We start from the raw sequence: 22,367 nt of genomic DNA, 5'->3' as shown, positions 1-22,367 counted from the left end.
CATGGCAATTATAGTGGTGTCAAATTGCATTATTTCTACAGTGGTGTACCTTTGGGCCAGGACTCTGGAGGCCAGGGTTTGAATCTCCACTCACACACAGAAACCCACTGGGTGACCATGGGCAAATCACATTCTCTCAACCTCAGAGGAAGGGAAATGTAAACCCCTTCCGGGCAAATTTTGTCAAGAAAACCTTGTGACAAGTTTGCCATAGGTCATAAATGGCTTTAAGGCACATCACAAGAACAATAACAACAGACATGCATATTATTATGCACTGTTCAAAAGAAAATATTATACATTTCCAATCATCTGGCAACTAGATTCTCCTGTCCTGCCATTACAACAACTTAAGGTAACCAGAACTAATTGTTACCCTAATTATTCATACTCAATTCGTGCTACTGAATAGCTAGAAGGGCCTCATATACAACCACCAAGCGTCTCAAGTCTAGAGCTGTGACTGTGTGCGCCTTTACTCCCTGGTAATATTAAACAACTATGCCACAAATGCTTTGCCATAATAAAGATACAGTAGATCTAATTCACTAATCCACTCACAATTTTTATTCACATCTATATCTATTGATTTCAACCTTAAATTAAGACCTCCTTGTTCACACTGGCTGGCTAAGATGCCACATCAATACAACTCTGTCATCAGCAGCCTTTTTCTCCCACCCACATTCCAGAATAACAGGCAGTGGAAGATTTCATTCCTCCTCCTTTCCCTCTGCTAAATGCATTACTGTACTTCAGCCTATTTTTCAGTATATTGAGAATATACTTAGTAATGTTTATGATGGTCTCAGGGCACTGTCTCAATAGCATATGCTATGCAGTGCAAACAAGAAGCAACAGCAATGCACTTCCCCCTGGAATGTTCATTGGTGAGGTGGGAGAGAGAATGCTGCTGTGACAGCCTTTTCCCTTTGTTCAGTCCACTCCTGAGTTTGAGCAACAACAAAGTACCTTAAATCTGTTATCCAATCATTGGAGCTCAAAACAATTGATGCCTGAGTACATCATGGGCACAGTGCTTGGCTCAGGGGAACACACATTGCCTGCAAAGCAGTTCCACTCAACACAGCATCTGCACAGTGTGGTTTCCACTCCAAGCAGAAAAGTCCAGTATCAAAGTCCACAGCTTTGCATCCTGGGCCAGCCAGATTTAAAAATGAAACTCACAAAAGGAGGGGATAAGAAAGGGAGGTGGTTAAAAGGTTAGTCTGCTACCTTTAAAAAAAGAATGACCAACTGAGGCTGAAAGAACTATGGTCCAAAACACACTGCAGAAATAATCCAGTCTGATACTGATTTAACTGCCCTGGCTCAATGCTAAGGAATCCCGGGAATTGTAGCTTATCATGGCACCAGAGCTCTCTAACAGAGAAGGCTAAATGTCTCACAAGACTAAAGTTCCCAGAATTCCCTAGCACTGAGCCTAGGCAGTCAAACTGAATTATAAGAGACAGAGGCCAGAATTCTATTGCTAGTTCTCAGTAGACCTATTGAATCAATGGGACTTACCAATGTGTTGACTCACCATTCTATGGGTTCACTCTACTTTGGACTAACCAAAGCCTCAAGTGGTAAAGTGGAAGAAGAGAAGAAAACTGTAAGTTTTAAAAAGTGAGTGCTTTGGGGAGGCGAGGTCTGGAGGCTACATGAGCTGTGGACTGCACTCCCTCTGTCTCTACTGCAAGATGTTTGGATTTGCCATTCTTACCTACACACAGCACCTTTGTTTCTTCACTCACTTTTTAAATATTCCAGCCTTTGCCCCAAATGGGACCCAACAAGCTTGGGAAATTTGTGGCCCTGCTGGACTGTAAACTCCATCATTTCTCACAATTGGCTATGTTGGGCAGGGCTGATGGGAGTTGCAGGCCAACAGCATTTGGAAGACCACAGTTTGATCATTTTATTCCACATGAGGTAATAAGTGGCATTTAAATGCGATTGATCTATCAATATTACAATGTGGCAGAATCCTACAGTCAAAAGGAAACCTCTGCCCCAGTTGATTGTAACAAGGGTCTCATACAGACAGGCCAAAATAAAGCTGCTTTGGGTCACTTTGAAGATATGTTGTTTAAATGATGCATGCATCCTAAGAGTCTGAAAGCCACACCAAAGTCACATTCCAGTCCTAAGGACTAGAGCATGGCTTTGGCACAACTTCCGGACTCTTAGGGTGCATGTATCATTTAAACAGCATACCTCCAAAGTGACCTGTAGCAGCTTTATTTTGGCTTGTCTGTATGGGACCAAGGATTAAGGTATTTCCTTTTGAGAGCTCTTACTTAGAAAGCACCTTATGGAAGAACAAGAAACACCAGCAAAACATTGAAATAGAGGGATGGAGAACACTGGGACCTCTAGATGGTGCTGGACATCAACTCCAATAATCCCTTTGTATGGGGTATGCTGGCCAGGGCTGATGGGAGTTATACTCCAACCATCTTTGGTGGACAACATCTTGCCCTCTGATTCAGAGCTACAGGCAGATTCACATATTCTCTGAGCTTTCAGCAACATTTGTGGTCACTGTCCATTGTTATGATTTATGCATAGTGAGTGGATCCCTTTCACCTGATCCTCATAAGCAAGTCAAACTGTTTTGCAAACTGTTACCCAAAACAAGCACCCATAGTGATATGTTGCCTGTTTTATTGAACCATTTCCTGTATTGCTATGTATTTTATATGTATTATCCTATTATTTCTTAGTTTGTACACCATAGGTAGTTTACTCTTATATATTTATTGTTTTTATGTACAGCGCTGTGCAAATCTACAGCGCTAAATAAATAAATAAATAAATAAATAATGTTAAGCCTACTAACATCTGGTTTTGCAGTCAGTTAGAGACAGCCAGGCCATCCCAGGGTGAAGACGATAGTTCTCACATCCAGTCTTACCATGCATTTCAGGGCACCTATCTTACACCAGGGGTAAGAATCAGGGACCCCTGTAGATCTTTCAATGTGTAAGTCCCGCCAGCATCGCTAACAGTGGAGAATTATGGGAGTTGCTATCTAACAATATTTGGAGGGCCATACAATTCTCACCCATGCCTTACAAACTATTTTCCCTGCCCCTCCATTTCAAATTGCAACTGCCTGAAGAAAATAAGAAGCTGCCAACTATAAATTGGTCTTGCAAAACATTCCCAAGAAAATGTACCAGAAGCAAACTATAAAAGCCCTAATATCTGTCTTTGTTATTTATAGTCATCAGAATAATTAGTCATCAGAATAACGAAGAGCTCAAGATTGTTGTTGTATCCCTTGAAGTCATTTCCGAGGTATGGTGAACCTAAGGTGAACATATCACAGGGTTTTCTTGGCAAGATTTTCTCAGAGGGGGTGTGCCTTTGCCTTCTTCTGAGCCTGAGAGTGTGAGACTTGCCCAAGGTATATCACTGTGGGTGCTTGTTTTGGGTAACAGTTTGCAAAACTAGGAACTTCTGCTTATGAGGAGGAAGTCAAAGGAATCCATTCATTATGGATAAATTGTAACAATGGACAGTGACCACCCAGTGGGTTTTCATGGCTGCATGAGGATTCGAACCCTGGTTTCCAGATTCACAGTCCAGCACCCAAGCCACTAAACCACACTGGCTTTGTACAAGCTAAGAAAGTAGAATCAGGACTTTGCAGCATAAGCCCCACTGGCAGAGCCATGACTGTTTTGAAAAGGAAGCTGACATAAAGGATATTTGTAACACACAATGGGCTGTTATAAAAACCGAACTGCCTTTTTCAGACATGACCCCTTTTGATCTACTTCGGGAACTAAAGGGAACACTGCAGCGATAATGCACTTTGTACTATCCTTCAGCATGTTGTTTCTCCAACTTTAGAGCATTTAGATGGTCTTAGACTTATAAAAGCTGACAATTTGAAACAATTTTCCAGCCCTTGGGCATATGTCCAACATTTTTATTTTCCCACAGTGTTCTGACTAGTGTGAAATCTATCCTCAGATATATCCTTTCCACCAGTTTCTTCCAACAGCTACTTGTGAGTCTAATTGTCTAGATTTTAGATCATTCAGTGATTACTTGCTAATATATGTAGTGCTAATTACCTGAAGGACAGATGAGAATGTCTATTAATGGACCAAATGGAAAAATATTGAGGCATACTTAATTAATGTGATCTAAACAGAGAAATGAAATTGCAAGTGTGCATTTACATATCAAAACATTGTATCACTAATACTGTATAAAACATCGTATCACTGTACTGTATAAAATTCTAGTACATTTTCTTGGGAATGTTTTGCAAGACCAGTTTATAAGTGGCAGCTTCTTCTTTTCTTCAGGCAGTTGCAATTTGAAATGAAGGGGCAGGGAAAATATACACTGTACTGTATAAAATTGCCTCAAAATTCTTAGTACTTAATCTTCAAATTTACACAAAATGCTGATGTGTTCCTGATAGAATCACAGAAATGTAGAACTGGAAGGAGATCCGTGGGTCATCTAATCCAATCCCCAGACAACAGGAGAACTCCACAACTAAAGTATCTCCAATGTCTATTTAAAAAACTCAAAGGAGAGTTCAGCATCATCTGTGGCAGTTCCTTCTATTGTCTAACAGCTCTTACCATCAGGAGGGCCTTCCTTAGTTAGCCTAATACATTCGAAAGGATATATCTGCCAGCATCCACTTATATTGAGTCCCTAAATGAAAATGGGTAAAGTGTGAGCCATGGGCTGCACATGGCCCTCAGAGGGACCCTCATTTTTAAATTTCCCTCAAAAATTCCCTTGCTCCTACTAGCCTAGAAGGTATGGAGGGCAATGTTGGCACATATTTGGGGGCCCCTGTGACAACTGTCTGGTCACTACTCCATCTGCACAAGGCTGGGGCTTGTGCTTGCTGCTAAAATGTCGACTGACTGCTGGTTGGGACCAGCTGTTTCCTACCATCCCAGGCCCTTCACTCTGATAAGGTATATGAAGCAGTGCTAGTGACTAGTGGTAGCTTGCCACCAGTGGGTTAACTCCTTTGGATCACCATTTTGTGAAAACACAGAAACAATCCACCACCCCCTTCTCTAGCCAATTGGAAGGGAGCCATGGACATAGGGAGTGGGGTTGATTGTGTTGGAGGTTGGGGTGCCACTGAAGTTACAAACTGCAGCTAGTGTAAAATATAACATCAAGATTGTCGATAAGAACCACATAGAATTGGTTATAACATAGAAATCTTATAACACAAGCTTTTAAATAATTACAAAAGCTGCCCAAACACTTCCAGACTGAAGTCAAGGTGCTTGTGATGACATTTAAATGCTTAAATGACCTGGAACCTAAACACCTGAAGGAGCACCTTTTCCTATTGCACTTGCTCAAGAGGTGGTGGTGGGGATTCCCTTTGTCCCACTACTGCCCACATGTGCAACCTTTCTGTAATACAGATTCAGAAAGGAAAGAGAATCACAAATTCAGAAAGGAAGGAGGTTTCAAAATTTCTACTCAGATGAACTGATGGTCCAACTGTGATTGAATCACTTCCTCAGGGCAAATTATTCTTTTGGAACTGAAACTGTGCACATTATCCATGCCTAATCAGTAGTAAACCCCACAAGATCCAGTGGAAATGACTTCAAGTGCATATTACAGACCCAATCCATCTTCCATAGTGTTTCAAAATAACATGATTTTGAGACTGTACAAGAAACAGCTTTAGTCACTCTTTAATTCACGAGCCCTTTCTGCCATTTCCTCCTATGCAGTCTTTGAGGTCTCCTCCCTCTCTTCCCTCTTTATGCCTGCATTGGATGCTTTTTGGTTCATCATCCCCTGATAAGGGCTTATGAAATCAGACCAGTCTGTGTATCCTGTACATACATTTCACAAAATATTGCACAGGCTTGCCCCTCCATTGGTGACTTGACCATTCTCAATAAGCTCTTTCCTTCTTCCCTCTTTCTCATTTTTAAAGAATTGAAATTGGTTTAAAATGTAGGTTTGTAGCATATATAAATATATATAAACTAGATTTAGAACATAGCAGATTAAGAAAAATATGTGGATATACACAACATTTATAATCTGGTAGCATAATTCACTACAGTACTTTCTCTGTCTGCCAACCACACTGTTTTGTTTAGGGTAAGCTACAAAAGAGGCAATATTAAATTTGCATATGACTTTTACTGCCAACCCATTCCGGTTTCTCTTCTTCCTAATGACCAGTCAGCTGCTAAAATTCATGGCAAATGCCTCAATGCTTCAGGCCACAGACAATGCTGTTTAACCTAAACATAGGATATAGCATGTATTGATCATGTCTCCTCGGATCCGAGAGGTGAGTATAAAACCATATGAAGAGGTATGAGCAGAAGTCTAGCTAGTCCAGCACTCTGTTCATGTTGTGGTCTAAATATGAAGCCTACAAGAAAGACACAAATGCAACGATAATTGTCTTGTTCCTCAAAGGCTATTACAAAGAGGCATACCTGCCTTTAATACTGGAGGTGGTGTACTGTCATCCTGACTAAAAGCCACTCCTGGCCTCAGCTTTCATTAATTTATTTAATACTTTTTTAAAGCTGTCCCAAGTTGGCAACCATCACTACATTTGGTGGAGTAATTTCCACAGTTTTATTATGCCTTATGTGAAGAAGTGCTTCCTTTTATCTGTCTTTAATTTCCCACCATTTAGTTTCAGTAAATGACACTCCTCCTCTCTGCATTAGTACTATGGGAGAAGAATAATAATTTCTCCCTACCCACTTTCTCCACATAATTTTATACATCTCTATCATATTTCCCTTTAATCACATCTACCCCTCAGTTAAACTGCCCCAACTAATTTAACTTTTTCTCATAGATTCAGCCCCATTCTACACCTTTTACAGATCTATATATTGTCTAGTTTGGAGAGATTTTTTGGGGAGCTTTTTGCAATCTATTTTTGTTCTCATCACTTTAAATAATTTTGTGTTGCCAGCAAATTTGGCCACCTTACTATTCTCCCCTAGCTTAAGGTCATTTATGAACAAGTTGAAATGTACCAGTGCTAATTCAGATCTCTGAGAAACACCATTGCTCACTTCCCTTCAGTGTGAAAACTGACCCTTTGTACCAGTGGTCCCCAAACTGTGCCCTTTAAGAGATTTTGGACTTCAGTTCCCAGAAGCCTCAGCCATGTTGGCCAATAGTTTGGGATTTTGGGAGCTGAAGTCCAAAATCTTTTAAAGAGCACTGTTTGGGACCACTCCTTTATAACTATGTGCTGCATCTAGTTCTTTAACCAGTTTTAAATCCATAAGAGGAATTCTCCTCTTATTCAATGACTATCAAGTTAGTTCAAGAGTCCTTAATGAAGGAAATTGTCAGAAGGTTTAAGAATAAACCACCAGCTCACTTATGCCCACCTATTTATTGACACTTTAAAACACTAAAGTATTAGTGGACCTTTCACTGAAACAAAGCTTAGCTATAGCCAGCTACACTCACTTATATTCAACATCAGCTGTGTCTATTACTACTACTTCTACGCCTTCTACTTCCCCTTCGTCTTGGCCTTTCCTCCCAATAATGAGACTTAAAAGTTGCTTCCAAAATATTAAAAACAGTACAGATCAAAAACTATACAAAAACATAAGTAAAAATATAAATATGTAAAGATAAATATTAAAAAATCAATTAAACTACCAATAATAAGATAAGATAAAGAAATGATAAATGTTCTGATGAATGTCTAGTCATAACTGACTGTCGAGGGTGTTAAAATATATTTCTAATTTGTATGGAAAATGTTCAGATGTGTCAATGGTTAACTAAAGTTTAAAATGGTTCCTGTTGAAGGCCAGAAAGGCTAGGCCTGGAAGAACAAGTCTTCAAGGACATGTGCCGAGACATAATATAAACAAATGTATTATTGTTATGCTCTTGTGTAGTATGGTGACTTCATAAAAAAGAGGTGTGTCCACTTGGTGGGAAAGATGATCTTGTGAGAGAACAAAGACTGATGTCACATTCGAGCTTCTAGCATGGACTCTGAAAGAGAATAGATGTATAGTAGCCTGCTGTGAGAGTGTAAATAGCAACAAAGTCAATAAACCCTCATTTGAGTTAAAATCTGTGTTGATGTTACTTTCTTCCTGAGTTCCAGAGAAGACTGCATCTGTTCCAGTTGGTACCAGTTCAAACCACCGGCAGCACGAGACATCGCCCATAAGAAAGAGTTTTCAACTGTTATTAAGATGAAAAGACAATATTGTCTGAAGATGAATCTGGTGGTCATGTGGCCAGCATGACTGCACCAAATGCTGTTACCTTTCCACCGAAGTGGTACCTATTTATCTACTCATATTTGCATGTTTTCAAACTGCTAGGTTGGCAGAAGCCTGGACTAGTGATGGGAGTTCATCCCATCAATGCAGCACTAGGGCCTCAAACTGCCAACCTTCCGATCTTCCAATAATCAGAACTGACATCTTAATCACTAAGCCACCACATCACAAACTGCCAATACCAATACCTCTCCTTTCTTTCCCCTTTGCTATCTTCGCTCACTACTACAGCCCTGAATACAAGATCCAAAAGGTGAGATTTCCACTACTTCCACTACTCTGTAGTGTGATTTATGTTACAGATATAAATCTGCAAGCAACCACCATCATCATACTAACCTATACAAATGTTCTCTGACAGCTTCTTCTCTGGTCTTCATCGGCTTCAGTTGTAAAATTCCTTCAGACACCTTGCAAGCGATATGTATAATGGACACAGTTTTTGGGTTATCCACAATGTATGTCCCTTATTTAATATTTGATCTGTTCTTTGATAATCCTTAAAACAATTATTTAGTGCATGGGCAAGATAGTATTTCACCAGCAAGGCTGTTTATGAAAGCTTCTGTACCCTTTCATTAGCTGTCCTACAAAAATATCCAGCTTGCTCTTTTCCAACTCCTTAGTGAACTTTCTTCTCATTGGATTCCTGCTTCTCCACTCTTTCTGGTGAACCCACCCTCTTTTCTCCACAGCTGCTAAGAACAAAACAAACTGCCATCCACTATCTTGAAGGAATTTTATATTACCAACATTCTTTCCCCTTTCTCTTTTAAAGAAATAGCACACTCAAACCCCACACACATTATACACGGTCAGTCATACTGTGGGCACTAACATATGGGGCCTCCAAGCCCTCTGCAGAGACTTCAAATATCGGGTGTGGGAGAGAACATCATCTACTATAGGGACATTCTATAAGGCCAAAAATAAGCGCAAATTAAAAAAATTAAATACCAGCGAAGAAGTCTGAATAACACCCTTGCTTTTTTGAGTGATCTTGTAGCACCTTTGAGATTAATTGAAAGAAAGAAGCTGTACCATGAGCTTTCGTAAACTTGAGTCTACTTCCTCAGATGCATGGGATGGAAGTAGTCTCAAACCTACAAAAGCTCATACTACTAGCTTTTTCTTTCAGGTAGTCTCAAAGGTGATACAAGATCCCTTTGCATACTGATTTTCCAGACTAACATGCTTATGTCTTTGAATTCTTACATTTTTGAGAAAGAGATGAATGTATAAGCATTGGGACCAGCATGGGCAGGGAGACAGTAAATCAAAAGGAAGAACAACACAGGGCCATCCTCAGGGGCTGGCATTAGGGGGACAGATAACAAAGTCCCTAGTTCTCCAAATATTAGCCCTGATCCCCCTCCTATGACACTATAGTTCTTATCACTTGCCTTTCTTTCCCAGCAGAGCAATGTGATAGAATTCCTTTAGAGAACTGAGGTCTTTACAGACCCTCCACCTTATATAGAGCCTCCTACTGCTGCCCCAAGCAGAAGGTAGGTGGCACCTGTCCATGCAGCAGTTATTCCCTCTACTTACTGGCAATTATTGATCTGTCTGAAGATGAAGCGACTGGTGTGGGATATCTAAAGTGCTCTGGGCCCAAGGATACCACCACCACCAGCAGCACCACCCCAGACCTGGTGCCAGCACTGGGTGGGTACTCTTCCAAATAAAGGACTTCAACTCTTTCCTCCATCTGAAATAGAAGGGTGTGCGCACTCATATGGTGTTCAAGAGTTGGAGACGGGGGATGCCTGGTTTCATGATTCTAAAGCAGAATGATTCAGCAGTCAACTTCTGAAGTATCTGGCACCTCAGCAGGTAGACAGGTCTGTGCTTTTAAACTCTGTTCCTTTGAAAGGCTTAGTACTTAGGCTTTCCTATGATTCATTTGTGCTAAAGCTGTCACAAGTACAGAGAGCATTCTCAGCCCACGTGGTTTCCCAACTCATCTGTTTGCTGTGTTTTAATTGAAGTCAGTAGCTGAAGCTGGCAGGGCTTCACAAGACCTGTTCTAGCCTCAAGCACTGCCATCCCTGCAAACTCCGCAGAGAACAATGTAGGTAAAATTCCTGGAACCCACCTGTACCAGGATCCAACCGCACGTGATCTGGCAAAGCAGGGGACAGGTTGCAAAACATGCCATGGAAGGAGGCAGGCAAAGGTTTACCAGCCAGTAACCATCAGAGACTAAGAACACTCTCATATTTCTATAGTTTTTTGTGGGGTTTTCGGGCTATGTGGCCATGTTCTAGAAGAGTTTCTTCCCTCTCATATTTCGTATTTTAATACTCAGCCATAACATGTATTCAGGCCAAAATATGCATGGAATTCCATCAATAGCAAATGGAGAATATGCAGTTAAAATGGCTAGGTTTCAGTGTAATAAAAAGCCAAGCAACAGACACCCACTTCTACACCCATTTTATTATTCAAATCAGGACAGAGAGCCATGCAGCCTTCCAGATGTTGTTAGACTGCCACTCCCAGAAGCCGTAGCAGCATAACCAATGATGAGGAATGCTGGGTCCAACATGTGATTCTTACCTAATTTTAAATGTTACTGTTGTGTGCCTTCAAGTCATTTCCAACTTAAGGCGAAACTATGAATGAGAGACCTCCAAGTCATCCTGTCCTCATCAGCTTCGCTCAGGTCTTATGGACTCAGGAGTGTGATTTCTTTCAGTCTGTCTATGTAGAATGCAGCCTTCCTCTGTTCCTACTGTCCTACCTTACCAAGCATTATTGTCTTTTCTAGTGAGTCATGTCTCCTCACGATGTAGCCAAAGTATGACAGTTTCAGTTAAGTCATCTTGGCTTCTAGATTGGATTCAGGCTTGACTCGCTCTGGTACCCATTTATTTGCTTTTTAGCAGTGTACAGCTCACATAACCATCCAACCTGCATGGCCAGTGGGCTTGAGTTCCAAATTTGTTGTCTTGTCCCTTCAAGTTGTTTCCAACTTACAGCAACCCTAAAACATACCTATCACAGGGTTTTCTTGGCGAGATTTGTTTGGAAGAGGGTTGCCTTTGCCTTCCTCTGAGGCTGAGAAAGGTCACCCAGTAGCTGCATGCAATAGTCTATGATTTACAAACAATAGTACTACTCCTGTATTGCCCCATTTATGCTAGGTACTTTTTCTATTTTATATGTCAACGGCCTTAAGTCCACATACAGCCAAGGTTGTAAGTTTCCATTATACTAATCTAGGCTTTTAGAGATCAGGGCTCCCTGTTTGTTATCAAGAGCTAACCTAATTCAAAGGGAGGCAATTTAAACTCTTTTGTTCCAAGTACCTAATAAACTGTACTCTCCACAATAATATCTGTTATGATTAATTTCTCTGATTATTCAGCTAGGCTGGAGTCATTTTTGGCATGCAATTGCCAGGTTACTAGAATAGCGTGGGAGCTGTAATGCAAGACAACAGTAGTTGCTGTGCTTTAACTGTAATTAAAAATGCACATTTCTTTCATCTCTAAAGGCAGGGAAGCAGAATCAAGCCTTCAAGACAAAGGTGGCATATGAGGATAAACCAATTTCCCAGATTTCCCTCCCTTGTTAAAAAACCAGTCTGGCATATGAATAAGTTCTGTCTTTCCCCCACTCCCATTCATGCTGGAAATGTGCTCTTTAGATAAATGTGCATGTTTAGTTTAAGTATTTCCTCTTGTTCTTCAGCCACAATGAATGATGCTCTGCAGTAAGACAGCCCTTGCTGTGAGATTTATCATCTAAAAGTTACACCAAATAAAGAGAAGGAGGGAGTTGTGCACTAGGTTCAGTGACAGAGTTCAGCTCAGTAATATCAACAGGTCATGAAACAAAGGAAGGGCTGGCATCAACGCCTCCACTTACAGTCTCAGCAAAAACAATTGTTTTTCAGAAAGTGAGTGTGCCTTCCACTGTGAAGTCATTAGAACGCACAAGGCTCTTTAGGTCTATAACCTGTATAACCTGGTGTATCTTCTAAGACTTTTGAGACTAACTGTGTGAAAGACATTGTAGCACAATACGACTTTCATAGACTCAGTCTATTTTCTCAGAAGCATGGAGTGTTATTTCCGACTAACACGGCTCTGTCTCTGTATAGCCTGAGACACTTGGTTCCTGTCATCTTAGAGCAGCACTGATGTTAGCTAGAAGTTTTCAGTTGGTTGTCCCTGGACTTTTCAACTAGTGATCATCAGCTGGCTTAATAATAAATAAATAAAACTTTTATTTCTACCCCCACTTTTTGTAAAGACAATCAAAGCGGCTTACAATGTTAAAAGAATACACCATATATACAGTACAAAATATCCCCCCTTAAAAAAGAATTAAACAGTTTAAGGTTAAAATTACATGAACAATTAAAACAATAACAGTGGGCAGAGTCATCAGATATATGTGGGAGGTAGCTACATGGCTGAGTAATTTATTCTGGGAAGGCCTGCCTGAAGAGATCCGTCTTAACAACTTTCTTGAAGCTATCTAGATAGGCCCAAGGATCAGGCGATTTTGCTATGTGGCTGATCCTATATCAATCTCCCCCACACACATCCACATTATGACCACCTGAAAAAGGTTTCTGACACTATTCTACTTTTAAATGAAGCATAACTGTTTTATGAAGGACATAAGAAGCGCCCTGAATCAGACCAATCTAGCACAGCATTCTGATCTCTCTCTCTCTCTCTCTCTCTCTCTCTCTCTCTCTCTCTCTCTCTCACACACACACACACACACACACACACACACACACACAAACACACACAGAGGGAGGGAGGGAGGGAGAGGCCAGCCAGCTGACTTGAGGACGCCCAGCAACTGGTTGTAGAGACACAATGCCTCCAATACAGTGTTATCATAACTAGCCATTGCTAGCTTTATCCTCCTTGATAACTCAGTATTAAAGCAAACTATTTCATAACTTTATCAATAGAATATCTTTTTCCTCCATCTTTTAAAAATGATGCTGTCTTTAACAAACACAATCAGCTATTACATTGGAGAGACTGCTCCCTCCCTCTTCCCAGGAAATAAGATGCTGCGTACATTATGCAAAAGAGCTGTTACTCATAGGAATAAGCTACAGCCCATGTTTCTGTATTCAGTAAACCTCTTCTCCAGCTAATTTTTCAGGATTCCAGAAGAGCTGTTGTTAACTGCTCTTGAGTTGGCCATGCCTCAAGGCGACCCTGTGCATGAGACCTCTCCAAGACCCCTTGTCCTCAACCTCTCTGCTCAGGTCCTGTAAATTTAGGCCCATGACCTTCCTGATTGAGTTTTTCCATCTCTCTTTCTACTGCCTTTTTCCCTTCCCTAACATTGGCCTGTTACAGACTGCCAAAATAAAGCTGCTTCGGGTCTCTTTGGAGCTATGCTGTTTAAATGATGCATGCATCCTAAGAATCCGGAAGCTGCACCAAAAGCTGCACTCCAGTGCTTAGGAATAGAATGTGGCTTTGGTGCGACCTCCAGACTCTTAGGACCCATGCATCATTTAAATAGCATACCTCCAAAGAGACCCGAAGCAGCTTTATTTTGGCAGTCTGTAACAGGCCATTGTTGTCTTTTCTGGTGAGGCATGCTTTCTCATGATATGGCCAAATGACAGACTCATTTTCATCATCTTGCTTGATCTGTTCAAGGACCCATTTATTTGTCTTTTTGGCTGTCCACGGTATCCTCAGCACTCTTCTCCATCACCACATCTCAAATGAGTGTATTTTTCCCTATCCATTTCCTTCACTGTCCAGTTCTCACATCTGTACATGTTGATGGGGAATATAATGGCTTGGATGATTCCGACTTTAGTGTTCTGTTGTGTATCTTTACATTTTAGGATCTTGTCTAGTTCTTTCATGGCTGCACTTCCCATTCCTAGTCTTCTTCTAATTTTTTTACTGCAGCCTCTGTTCTCTTCACTGTTTGAACCAAGTTACGGGAAACCTTTCACTATTTCAATTTTCTCATTATCTTGGTTGAATTTATTTAGATCCTCCATGTACAGACTGAGCATTAATACCTAGGAAAAAGTGGAAGATTTCTATGGACAAACAGACACACGCTTGTACTAGCTTGGGCTGTATAAATCTATAACACGAGATCAGCAAGAGATCCATCTATGTTAGAACAATGCTTTATTTTCAGAAACTGCTTTATTACTTGTATAATCAAAATTAAACTACATATAGCCTTATCACATTACAAACAAACCTGGCAGGAAAATGGAGAGAAGCACGTTTTCTCTTTCTGTCCCTGCATTACAAACACTTTCAACTCCGCATATGCTCATGTCCCATTGGAAACAATGGGGTGGATGCACGTGGCGGCAAAAACACCTTAGGCACAAGTGCCACTGCTTTTCTTGCCATGTGGCTTCCGCTTATGCTGGAAGTCGCGTATAGTGCACCGGTGTATGGTGCAGGGGCACTGTACAATTTACCTTATAAACAAACTGTGTTTACAAAATTAAAAAAAAACTTTTAAAAAACCACCAGACAAAACATTCTGCAAAATCAGAAGTGGACTCCCATCCACTTCTTGCTTTTTCAACAATTTTGGCAGTCCTTGAAGGGTCCTACAATGATAACCCCCCAACCCACTGCAGTTGTCCACCCCATCCCAAAGAACCTTGCAAAGTATATTTATCACCTTCTGGGCTCCCTTCAGGTCTGAGCAAACCTCACTGGGTCTACTATTTAAAAAGAAAACCAGAACTCAAGGATCTGCCAACTAGAGTCAGAATCAGAAACAAAATAGCAACTCTTGAGGGGCAGAGCAAGTTTTCTACTGTATCCCATAATGCCTAAATTGAGAAGAGTTGTTCTGTTCTGATTGTTAATATGCTGAAAACTGGACCCAGAATTTAAACACTCTGCTTAAAATGTTGCCTTTTAAATTAATTTGCTTCATGCTCATCCCCACCATCCCCAATACTGAATTAGCCCTAGGTTCATCCCTGTTCTGGGGCAGGAGAGGATCTTAACTACTCATTTTTTTCCTTGCAGCCTATCCTTCCTTCACACTTAAGTCAGGCTAGAATATCCAGCATCAGTCCATTTCAGAGTCAATTCTGAATCTTTTACTTAATGAGGGTCTGCCTGTTGATGACTTGGTTTGAAGCAAACAGGCCATTATTTGATTTAAACCATGACAAAGGACCACACAAACAATGCACTCTTTGCTCATTAACCAAGTCAGCAGCTGCACCAAAGGCCTCCCACAGGCAAGTAAGTGACAGTAGTTGGTTGGCTGATTTTATTATAACATGTTACAGGAAAATTCAGTTTGCGTATCCTTCACACACTGCTGTGGCTGGAAAAGTACACTGAGTTGATGCCTACCACTCTGTCTGCTGCCGTCATCACCATCAATACGCCTACTTTAGGAAGGGAAGAAATATATTCTCAAATACCAAGAGGGGGAGGACAAGGAACTCACATTAAGGCCCTGAAAGGATGATTGGCTACCGTTTTCCTGGGCGATGTGTATGTGTGTGTCCATGTGTGTGTAAAGACTGAGAACAGAAGAAGGCAAAGGAATCTGCACCAAGAAAGTGGGTAATGAGAGAGTTGAGGTTTGCCTCATTTAGCAATATACATAGCAGTCCTTGCTAGGCCTTGTTGTCACGCCTTGCTCTCTTCCTTCTTTCTGTTGTCAATGTCTGCCCAAGAAGACAATTCTATTTCTTTCCCTATACACACTGCCAAGCAGAGAAGCGATTTATAAATTGTAAAAACAGCAACCTTCCAACAAAATAAAAAGGCACACAGAAAAAAAAAAGATTTGGCTGAATTATCTATATTGTGTCAGACACTGAATCGTTCTGAAGAACACAGAACCACTCACACCCAAAGCCAGTAATCACTTTTAAAGACAGTTTACAGCCATAGTGTAAACTTTACATTGCAGGGTTTTCACAACACTGTATTCACCCAAGTGAAGTCAAAGGGCGCTTCTACACTAACACATATTATCCAGATGCAAATCAGATTATTTTGCTACAAAGCTGACCTGGATCCAACTTGTTAGTGCCAGACATAGCACTCAGAAAGTGTTCCTAGTGCTGTCTTCCTGCCCAAGGCCGAAGCCAAATCAGCACCACCGTGCTGTCCCCTTCTCTTCTCTGGATCCCCAATGTCCACACGTCAGATCAATAACTCCCCCTTCATTTCTGATCACATGGCTTGATGCCTTATTCTGAAATCAGGTAAACAATGTGTCAACATTGGGGCTGTGTTGCAAGGGTGCTTGCCTGAGAAGACAATGGCAGAAGCTGAGGACCCAAGTAGAAAGGAATTTTTTTTGCAACAAGTTGCTGCACTCAAAGTGGGTAGCAAGTAGCAGTGGCCCTTTTAAAAAATGGTGACAGTTGCCACCCTCCTGAACACAGCTCAATCCAGGTATCCTCATGTCAGAAACTCCGGGGAAATCTGGAGCAATGTGTAAGTTTACAAAATCTAGTTTAAGCCCCAAAGCAGCAATTTTGCTCCAGAAATGTCCATATATTGTATGACTGGATTGAGGCAGCTACAAGGTCAGTTTGAGATTTTTTTTATCTGTACACATGCACCCAAAGACTCTTTAGCAATATTTTAAGCAGAGTGTCTAAATTCTGGGTCCAGTTTTTAACATATTAACAATCACTGCAAGGCATCAAGGAAAGAAGTTTTCTGTATTTTTTGTATATAAAACAGAATTCACTCAGACACAAGTTTCCAACAGAAATTTTAAGAGACCTTCTACATCTAAGCAAACACACACACAAACACACACACACCTACCTACCTACCTACCACTGCATAAATGCTGACTGTTTGCAAAGGAGGGAAGGGGGAAAGAAAAAGGAAACTGAAAAGGGAAAAATTATCAGGCATGTTTTGGCTTTAGAAGTTATAAAGGGGAAGATGACTTCTGAGAAGCCAATTCAGTGTCAATTTAGATACTATTGTGTTTCTGACTATTTAAGATTCAAGATTATGAGAAACAAAATTCAACCTCTTCAAATAATAGGTTTTAATTGTTTTCAACAGTTTTTATACATCTGCATTGTGCCCACAGATGTTTAACTAAGGTGACTTTTGAACTCTGCCTGGAGGACAACATGACTCCCACTCTTGCAATAAAATCAACTTTACATCATTTATTTCAGTTCAGACAAAAATGAGTAAAGGCCTCACTGAGTGAACATTTCTGATTTCCTCATAGCCAGATGGAAGAGTGCAGGTCTTAGAAAAGTTACTTTTTGGACTATAACTCTCTAAATCTTCCAGGGGCTATGCTAGCTGGGGATTCAGGGAGTTGTAATAAAAAACAAGTTATCCAAGATATGGAAGAATGGCAGTGAGGAGAGAGTAAGGCTTTTTATAGCGACCAAAGATTATCTGGTTCCCAAAATATAATAGAGAATATGCCTAACATGCCTGTCTGAAAAGAGTTTGCTCTTGTTGTGTGCCTTGAAGTTGTTCCCACCTTATGGTGACCCTAAGGCAGACCTATCACAGGATTTTCTTGGTAAGATTTATTCAGTAAATTTTGCCTCTGCCTTTCTCTGAGGCTGTGTGTGACTTGCCCAAAGTCACGCAGTGGGTTCCTGTGCCTGAGAAGCTATTTGAACTCTGTTCTCCAGAGTGATAGCCCAATGCACAAACCACTATTCACTGGTTCCTCATTGAAATGGCCCTTTCTGTTTGCCATCCTTCTGACCTCAGGCAATGGGGGTGCTAGGGTGATTAGCACTGTAGCAGGCACCACAACCCTTTCAGAACATGAATGAAAATATGTAGCCCTCTTAGTGTTGCTGGAATGCAACCCACAGCATTACTCAAACTGGCAGTGATGCTAGGGCTTCTGAGACTTGTAGTCTAATTCCTACCCCTTTTGTGATAGCTGAGACCAAAATCACATAAAAGTGTAAAGGTTAAGACCAACACTTTGAACTCTACATAGAAACATATCTAAATTGTTTAAAAAGTAATGTGCTCCATTTGACTTATCACTGTTGGTTTAGAGCAGTATTCTGAACCAATAGAAGTTTCCAGGTAGTCTTCAAAGCTCCTCCCATGCACAAAAGCATTGCAATAGTTAAGCTGCAGTTACCAAATTACAGAAACAGTGGCAAGTCTCTCTCTGATTGGGAAGGCTCACAGCATCTACCACACAGAAGGCACAGTTGCAAACAGCAGCAATCATAAAGATGAGCTAGGTGTATAAGTAAACCCAGTGGGCTGTGAGTAGGAGTGGGGAGATCTGAGGGACTGCAACAGTCAATGCTTTGTTAGAGACAGTAGTCAAAGGATTTAAATAGGTGGGAGGCAGCCACACTGAATCAATTTGCTGATCAACAGGGGTTTTTAAACTTTCCAAGCAGGAAAGAATTAGAGAGCTCTTGCAGATGGCTGTGAGAAAAGCACAAAGAAAATAAGATTTTGCCTTAATCTCTGCCTCTTTGGGAACAAATCTGTTACCCTGTGCACAATCTTAACTGATTAATGCCACCCTGCAGGAGTCCTACCGTCAAGAAGTAAATCTACTGAATATTCCAACTGCCTTCTGAATAGGCCATGTAAGCCTTGAGAAAAAAAAACCCAGCAGATAAGAACTGAGGGCCTTATACAACTCAGGAAATTGCTCTGAGTTCACCCCGCCAAGCACAATTTAGCGAGTAACAGCAGAACAGCAAGGGATAGAAGAGCTTTATATCCCATCACTTTCACCCAGGAACACAAAGGGAAAGGGAGGCTTGGTGAGTGAGTTTCAATCTGCAGAGCTGTTCAAATAAATAAGCACTCAAGCGGATGTTTGCTTGACACTGTCCAATTCATTTGTTCCACAATTAGAGATGCTATAACACACAGGTGTGTTGTTCAATGGCCTTCATGGGAAAAAAAGCTTCTAACTCATTTTTCAGGCTCTCACCAAAACAAGTGTACAAGACACAGCCAAGGAGATATTTCAGGAACAGAATGTGCAAGCAACATATGTTGCTTCTAAGAGTTAAATGCATTCAAATACTCTTGGAGGATAGATAGACTGTATCACTGATTCAAGTGGCTCACACACATCCTAGAGAAGGGGGGCTTGTCCATAATGGCACTCAGAATTATGCTTCCTGCTGCATGCAGATATATTACTTTCTGGTGAAATGGAGAAATAAGCCATCTCCTTAAATAACCAGGCCAGCCACAGAGCCCATGCGGCAAAGCCACATGGGAGATACAAGTTTTGGGGCTGCTCACTGTGACACAGCTTTCACTGAAAAATTTCATCACTGAAAATGACCAAGCACTGTCTTCCAATAAAAAGCCAGGTTTGCTGAGCATTACACAGCCTTAAGTAGTGTCAAACCTTTTCTGATATGGCATATTAGATACTGAGGTTCTGCTCTGGAAGTCTAAACCTCTTACCTAAACTTTGGTAGGAGTCTATCAGCACTTGGGCCTTTTCAGTGGCAGCACCAAGTCTGCTAAATATCCCCTCAATGGAGGCATATCTATCCCTATAAGAGGCTAGGTGAAAAATTAGCTTTTGCTTAGACTGCCTTGAGACTGACTGAGGAAGATTCTGAATATTAAGGAGTATGACTGGATTTTATTCTTATTTCTGTTGCTGGGTATTTTCTCCTTTCTGCTTCTACACTCTTTTTGACTTTGTATTTCTTTCACTTCTTGTAGCCATCTGTTTGAGGGTTTAACTCACATTTGTTATTGTTATTTGCCATCAAGGTGACTGTGCTTTATATGAATGAGAGACTGCTAAGAGTCACCAACTGCCTTGTTCGGGTCTTGCAAACTCAGGTCCAGGACTTCCTTGACTAAATTGATCTATCTGTAGTGCAGTCTCCCTCTTATACTATGCAAGCCACATCAGATTTATTATAAAGAAAGGTGGCTTGCACATTTTAAAAATAATAAAACAAATGTAACAAATGTGGGGATATATATTATATATATATATATATATATATATATATATTCAAAGCACACTGCAGAAATAATACAGTTTGAGGCTGCTTTAGCTCCCCTGGCTCAGTGCTAGGAAATCCTGGGAATTATAGTGCTAGGGAATCCAGGGCAGTTAAAGTGGTCTCAAACTGGATTATTTCTGCAGTGTGTTTTGGACTGATGTTACAATGACGTATGCAAGATGAATCAGCCAAGCAGTACTAAGAGAGCTGGGTGGTTCCCTGATTAGTTTATAACTCTTTTATTTTGCTCCAGTTTTATGTAAGAGACTATTGTCTGTTACCAGCTCAACAAGCTGCTATAAATACAGATATTGTTCTAATTCTGTAATCTTGAGCAACATACTGGCAATTTGTTCCTGGTGGACAGTGGAAAGGACATATGCCTGAATCCTTCAGGGTACTTTTGGTGCAAAAGAGGCAACTAACAGTGGGAGTGTTGTTGCAGTAGCAAGTCAGTTACATCAGATGTTTTACCAATGCCAACAGAAGAGCAAAAATGGACAGCAGGGCCATGAGAGTCATAAGATTAGAAAAGATCTGTCAGGGAGAAAAAATAAACCATAGAAATCAGTATGTGCTAACCTCCAACCTGACCTCCATCTAAACATGGTATGGGGAAAACATAAAGTGGACAATGAAGACTCTGACTGAAGTAGCCACCACTGAAGTACTGTATATACTCATGTATAAGTTTAGAAATTCAGGTCAAAAAATTGACCCCAAAAAACTGAGTTGACTTATCCACGGGTCAATGTAAGTACAGTATCTTAACTTTTATTTAAAAGAAGGAAACATCCCCTGGTGAAAAGCAAGAGTATAATTCATCCTAGAAGCACTTACCCTCTGTGTTCTCTCATCCATCCAGCCTTAAGACTAAGCACACATACCTGCTGGAATTTTGTAAGTTCTTTGACATTGTTTTACTTTGCTTCATCCTTCAAATCTTTTGCTATATGCCCCTAGGTTTTACCCTCGACTTATTCATGGGTCATAACAAAATCTATAATTTTGGTCCCAAAACATGCCCTCGACTTATACATGAGGTCAACTTATTGTCGTGTATATACGGTAGTTGCTTGGTAAAGTTAAAAAGACTATCTGCCCTCTCAACCCCTGCCCATCCTGGCTGACTATCTAGGGAGGTGAGGCAACTACGAATTTGTTGAGATCTATAATCAACGCCTCCTTCAGGGAAGGCTGTTTCCCAGCCAGCTTAAAATTAGCTGTGGTGAGACCAATACTAAAGAAGCCTTCCCTTGATCCCCTAGAGAAAACTAAGCAGTCTTGGATGAAACCAATTATCTTGATCCATTTCAAACTGACTTCAAGTCAGGATATGGAGTAGAGACTACCATGGTCGCCTTAGTTGATGATCTCCGTCTGGGCATTGACAGGGGAAGTGTGGCCCTGTTGGTGTTCTCTTAGCGGTGAAAATTTTCATACAACGTCGCAAATAAAGGGGACTTATCCTGGGAATAACCAGGGAACAAACCTATGAATGATTTGTTGCTGGTTATTCCCTGGTTATTCCTGGGATAAGTCCCCTTTATTTGCGAGGTCATGTGAAAATCTTCACCGCAATCCCACGATTTCCCCAGGATACTGACTCCCTTAAACCCCGATTTTCTGTGTGATAAAGTCCATAGAGTTTGAAGGGACCACAAGGGCCATCCAGTCAAACCCTCTGATCACAGGGCAACATAATATAATAAATATTGTTTTTAATTAGGGTGTTTTTTTTTAATTTCTAAAAAATGGCATTATCCAAAAGGGGTAATGTTACTTTTTGACTTACCTAAAGACCTAAAAACCCTTTGTAATACAAAATTTGGCTTTTCCTGCAAAATACAAACCACCCAAAAGGCCATGAATGCCCTCCTATAGCAAATTCATAAATTAAATATTTTGTGTGTGTGTGTGTGTGTGTGGGTACACAAACAAACCTTCATGAGAGTGTATGGTGTAATGGTTTCAACATTGGATCATAGTGCTGGAGACCAGGATTCACATCCAAGTTTGAACATGGAAACCTAGGACCTTATCACACAAGGCACTTACCGCTGCCCAAACATTGCTGA

General features: G+C 40.8%; 1 protein-coding gene across 4 annotated transcripts in view; it reads right to left on the bottom strand.

Annotated features, from left to right (window-relative positions):
* Positions 1–22,367, bottom strand: part of TEX2 (testis expressed 2) — a 113,234-nt gene that overhangs the window by 62,481 nt on the left and 28,386 nt on the right. Inside the window, exon 1 of one of the 4 annotated variants that reach the window (XM_089476982.1) lies at positions 8,658–9,079. The exons of the other annotated variants lie outside the window; for them this stretch is intronic. The gene's annotated coding sequence lies outside the window, so the exon portion shown is untranslated. Of the gene's footprint in view, positions 1–8,657; positions 9,080–22,367 lie in introns of those variants that run through there. 4 annotated transcript variants of the gene reach the window in all.

This window comes from Sceloporus occidentalis, unplaced genomic scaffold (genome assembly GCF_023333645.1).
Source record: "Sceloporus occidentalis isolate IW3139 unplaced genomic scaffold, rSceOcc1.0.p SCAF_1, whole genome shotgun sequence".
In the NCBI taxonomy this organism is placed as follows: Eukaryota; Metazoa; Chordata; class Lepidosauria; order Squamata; family Phrynosomatidae; genus Sceloporus; species Sceloporus occidentalis.
This window is presented reverse-complemented; position numbering and strand designations above follow the sequence as displayed.